We start from the raw sequence: 6,000 nt of genomic DNA, 5'->3' as shown, positions 1-6,000 counted from the left end.
CTCTTGCGCCAGACTTGCCTTCGCCACCTCAGACCAGGCAAAGTGCATTGGAGTGCATAGATCTTCCTCAATCTTCTGTTACTTACATCATATTTTTAGTGGAAAAAGATTCTAAATCACAAAAAACGCTGGCGTCTTTTCATTTGATAGCCTGCAAAAGTCCTTACATTTTTTTTTTGGGTAACCACCATACATTTTCTAACATATGAAACATAAACTATACAGTGAGCTCATGTGTAGGGCATTATAACAACTCTATTTTCTTTATTAAGGTTTCCTGGACTTGTGTAATGTAATGTATTTGCTGCAACATCCACTCAACTTTATAATTTCCCTCCGTATGCAAATTAGCCTGAGCGAAGACCTCCAATGAAGTTGCACTAAGTATAATTGAACGCTAGTGCATCTTCGCTTTGGTGGCCAAAGTAACGCTAGTGGAAATTTTTCAGCATTTGGCGCTCTGGACGCAACTTCACATTTTAGTAAATTAGCGTTGTCTGAGTGAATTTTCTCCTGGCGAAGTATTGCAATGGCTGCGAAGCCATCGCTGGCTAATTTTCTCCGCTTAGTAAATTTACCCCTATATAAGTGGATCTTTTCAATGATTTAGCCTCACAACATATTGATGCATATAAGGCTAGCTTAAGTCTTTCACCCAGACACATGCAGCACAGCAGTCACGCTGTAAAGCCAAACACAGATCTTTGGGGTGCAGTGGGCCCTTTAAAATAAATCATAAATTATTCTAGATTTTTTAAAGCAAATGATGGTGTAATAATGTTTGTTTGCAGATGTTATCAGTATATTTTAACAAGGGATGTAAGGATACTGATAATAAAGACAGTACTCTTCCAAATCTAATACCCAATTGTCATTGTAGCTGTTTTAAAAATAAGTAGACAATATATTGTATATGGAAAGATTGAAAGAAAATGTGTTATTTACATAACTGTATTTGTATCCTTGGCTTTTTCTTTGGGATCATGATTCTTTTTGGTTAGAATTACTGGGGGACATTTCTCCATGGCCTCTCATGCTTCATTTAGGGGCCGATTCACAAAGGGTCGAATATCGAGGGTTAATTAACCCTCGATATTCGACTGGGAATTAAAATCTTTCGACTTTGAATATCGAAGTCGAAGGATTTTAGTGCAAATAGTGCGATCGAACGATTGAAGGATTATTCCTTCGATCGAATGATAAAATCCTTCGAATCGAACGATTCAAAGGATTTTAATCCAACGATCGAAGGAATATCCTTCGATCAAAAAAAGTTAGCCAATCCTATGGGGACCTTCCCCATAGGCTAACATTGAGTTTAGTAGCTTTTAGATGGCGAACTAGGGGGTCGAAGTTTTTTCTTAAAGAGACAGTAGTTCGACTATCGAATGGTCAAATGGTCGAACGATTTTTAGTTCGAATAGTTCGATTCAAAGTCGTAGTCGAAGGTCGTTGTAGCCCATTCGATGGTCGAAGTAACCCAAAAAACACTTTGAAATTCGAAGTTTTTTTTACTTCGAATCCTTCACTCGAAGTGAATCGGCCCCTTAGTCTTTAAATGCTGTTTAACTCCGAAATATATTTGCATAATTTAGGGTTGCCACCTTTTCTAGAAAAAAAATCAGGCCCCCCTATATTATTATTTTCCCTGATACTGACACTGAAATCAGGCAGCATTTTTACCAGGCAGGTAGCAATCATATCATAAAAAGTAGAGACACAGAATACATATTTTTTCGATTCAGCTGAATACCTAATCCTCAACAAAAGATTCACTTCACTATTGAATTATATATCAAATTGGTAATATAATAGATGTATTTACATTTGGGCAGTTTTTCTAATTGCAAAAAAGTGGTAATTAAGACTTGCAAGGCAGGAAGCAAAGTACAAATTACAGGTCCAATCCACCACGTGTTGCTTCTTAAAGGTGCATGTTTGAGAGCAGGCAGTAAGGACAAGGATAGCTTGAACCTGTGGACATTTCATTTCTCTTTGAATGAGCACTAAGGGGTGTTGTAAAAACAGAGTATTGGAAGAGATCATAACTTACAAAACCTGACCTGAAAACAAGTCATTAGGACAGAAGCTATAACCCTAAAATGAACTTTCTCCAACAGTAGGAAAACTGCATGTACAAAGTTTGCACAGGATTAGTAATCCAAAGCAGCAAATGAGGAGGTTAAATACCGGTCTGCTGTTTAAAAGCCAATATCATATTTGTTGTTATGGAGTAATTGGCTTTAGTTACCTGGATTAAACCTTTTGCCTGTTATTACATTACCTTGAGGTCTTTCCCTCAGGACAGATCTACCTTTCTTATGGTATTAAAATGTGAGAATGTTAGTATTTTACGTGTAACCTTATACCCAGCTTATCATGCTTAGTATTGTAAATAGTGTATTATCAAATAGTATTCATACTAGCTGACATACCTAGCATTGCCTGAACATTCAACATGACATCTTTAAAATAACAGAATTACAACATTAAAAATAAATCTTGCAAAACATTTGCATAGCTAAGAAGTTTTTCAATGCTATGGAATGTAACTCAGATAAGTAGATGGGTCTGTACCAAGCATTGGTTGGTCAACAGAACCAGTACAAAAAAACCCTTTAAAGGAACCCATGTATATGGTTTCTTTTCACTGAAATGCATTGCTGGCAAGTTCTCTGAGATTATGAAATACCAGAATGTGCTTAAATAAATGGGCACACATTATTTTTGGCATATGCAGATGGTAGATTTATGCTCAGCACCCTTAAATACCCCAAGGAGTATGTTTTGCCACAGTGTCTTGCTGAATAATTAAGAAGCAATTACATTGGTCAAATGATCAAGTGTGTGAATTTAAGGTAAACTTGGATTGAAGCTTGGTGATTTTTAAAAGCCTTTGTTACATGTTTCGGCTTTTCTACAATGTGTAAGTGTTTAATTTAGGGGTAAACGGATGAGTGTTTGAAGCTCAGCATGTATACCCTAGATCAGAGGTCTCCATCAAGTAGCCTACCCCTTGGATATTGCTCCCAATGGCCTCAAAGCAGGTGCTTATTTTTTAATTCCTGGTTTGGAGGCAAGTTTTGGTTATATAAAAAAACAGGTGCCCTGCCAAACAGAGCCTCTTGTAGGCTGCCAGTCCACATAGTGGCTCCCAAATAGCCAATCAGTGTGCTTATTTGGCACCCCCAGGGACTTTTTTCATGCTTGTGTTGCTCACCAACTCTTTACATTTCAATGTAGCTCACGGGTAAAAGAGGTTGGGGACCCCTGCCCTAGATACATGTTTTGACCTGCCCTGCTTAAGTAGTTCTTTAATTCTATAGAATGGTGAAATCTGGATGATTGTTTTGTCTTTTACCACAACTACATATTCTGATTGGTCAAATTGGAAGTGTGTAATTTGGGGTAAAGATAGCAGCACTGGCCTGTTTCTCTGCAGAAAATGCATTCTCTGGGTTGGCATGATTGCTCTTTACAAGTGCATGGCATCTTTTTCACATAGCAATGAACAAGTAATCGGAGCCCCCACTATAGGGTTGAGGAACTGAATTTTTAGTTAAAGCAGCATAGGTGGTTCTTCACATCGAGAACAGGGAGGTTGTGGAATCCCCTGCCGGGTGAGGTGATGGCAGATGCTATTAATGCCTTTAAGAGTGGTTTGGATGATATCTTTGCAGGCATAATACCCAAGTCTATAGAGATTTTTATATCTAAAATTTGTTTAGGTACTACATACAATATCTAATTACATATATATAGTTTTATATACAGTATGTGAGTGTACTGATAGGTCTGAAGTGGTATGTATATGCAAAATCTTACTCAATATTCAGAGTGGGTGCAGGGTCCAAATTTGCTTATAAGAAATGGAAAGGACATGTCTTGTGGTAAACAGTGTCCCAAGGCATTAAGAACACTTATGCAAACAGGCAAGTTTTCTATAGAAGATTATATACATAACAGTGTGCCGCAATCCATACCTCCATGCCTGAGTGCTAAGCTTTTTAAATATTTTTTAAATATTTATGCGTTGCAGCCAGCACAGTGGTGATGGTTACTTATATTTGTAGAGGCAAGACTGACTGATAGCATGGAAATGTGTAATCATAGGGAAGAAATTGATGTTACTCTAGTATGATCAATTACGTTCTCTATGTATATACATAGGGGTAAATTTATCAAAGAGTGAAGTTTCGCCACTAGAGTGAAATTCCGCAGCTCACAATTCATTTCTATGGGATTTTGAAAGGCATATTTATCAATGGGTGAAAGTGAAAGTTCACCCTTTGATGAATACGACTTTGAAAATCCCATAGAAATTAATGGAAAGTGGCGGAATTTCACTCTAGTGGCGGAACTTCACTATTAACTTCACTCTTTGATGAATATACCCCATAGTTTCTATGATCATTCATATATAGAGGGTGTTGCCAGTTGCTGATGTTATGTGCAATTTGTGCAAAGTGTAAATGCAATTTCCTTGGGATGTTTGTGATTCTTGTTAGTTAGTTTGCCCTTGGTCATGTGTCTGCTCTGATAGAGTTTGTATATGGAGACGTCAAATATGGGAACAGGTGATACACAGAAACCAGACTGGGTTATCAGTGAACTAAATAATGTAATGGGTTTCCAAGGAAAAAGTTTATAAGTTCAATGCAGGTATAATATTCATCTCATTCCCATATTGCCTTTGTGATATAGGTTTTATTGTAGTGTAATAAAGATAAATGACGCCACTCCTTTTTGGCAAATATACTGTATATGTATTTGTGTCAGTTTGTTCAATTCTTCCATTTTGTAAGATATTTAAGGGGCTTTGTCAGTTAACACTGGAAGAAATGAATAGAGCTAAAAAGATCAACAATGGTTTTCAATTTACCCAACATTGGGTAAAATTGAGAGTGCCAAGAGAGCAAAACATCTTTTGTATGCTGCACAATTTTTCTTGTCTTGACATTTTTCAGGTTTTGGCTGCTTTCCCACTGTTAAGACTAAAGGAGTAGTAACGTTCTAGGGGGCAAATTCACTAACCGGTGAAAATTCACCATCGACAGCTTCGCCGCCATCATCAGGCAACACTAATTCACTAAGTTGCGAAGTTTTATCGCCGGCGCTGAACGGTTGCGAAGTTGCGCTAGCGTTAATTCAGCAAGCAAAGCGAAGTTGCGATACCGTTGGCTAATTTGCATACGGTGGAAAGTTACATTTCAATGGACGTATATGTTGCAGCAAATACATTACATTACACAAGCCCAGGGAACCTTAATGAAATAAAAGAAAGTTGTTATATTGCCCTACACATGAGCCCAGTATATAGTTTATGTGTCATATGTAGGAAAATGTAGGGGGGAAGCCGGGTACCCTAAAAAAAATTGCGATCTTTTGCAGCCTATCAGCCTGAAAAAAGCAAAAGACACCAGCGTTTTTTGGGACTTCGAAAAATGTTCAGCAAAATTTCAGGTAAGTCCCATCTACTGCATTGCACTTCGCCTGGTCTGAGGTGGCGAAAACAAGTCTGGCGATAGAGGTAACGGTCAGTAAAATCAAAAATGTAGTGAATTTGCGTAGTAGCGCTCTTTCGCCAGAGTGAAAATTTGGCCGCCGTTAGAGTGCGAAGTTACACCACAGTCTATCTCCTTCGCTATCGAAATTACGCCAGCCACCGTTAGTAAATCAGCAAAGTCATACCTCCCAACTGTCCCTTTTTCAGCGGGACAGTCCCTCTTTTGACAGTTCAACCCGCAGTCCCTCATTTTTACTGTAAAGTCCCTCTTTTCTATGCACTGAACAGCCAGAAAAAGAAGCAAAGTTTCTCACGTAATTGGCTTTTAGCAGAGAGCCCAGAACAGCTAACAGGTGCAAATAAGATACTTTGTAAACATTTTGAGACACAAAAACACAGTTTAGATTATTATTTTTAAACTTTCATAACCTGCCAAATTTTGTAAAACAAACATGGTAATTAGGGGGTGTGACCACAGAAATGGGTGTGGTCAA

Source organism: Xenopus laevis, chromosome 3S (genome assembly GCF_017654675.1).
Source record: "Xenopus laevis strain J_2021 chromosome 3S, Xenopus_laevis_v10.1, whole genome shotgun sequence".
In the NCBI taxonomy this organism is placed as follows: domain Eukaryota; kingdom Metazoa; phylum Chordata; class Amphibia; order Anura; family Pipidae; genus Xenopus; species Xenopus laevis.
The sequence above is the reverse complement of the archived record's forward strand: the minus strand, read 5'-3'. Positions refer to the sequence as shown.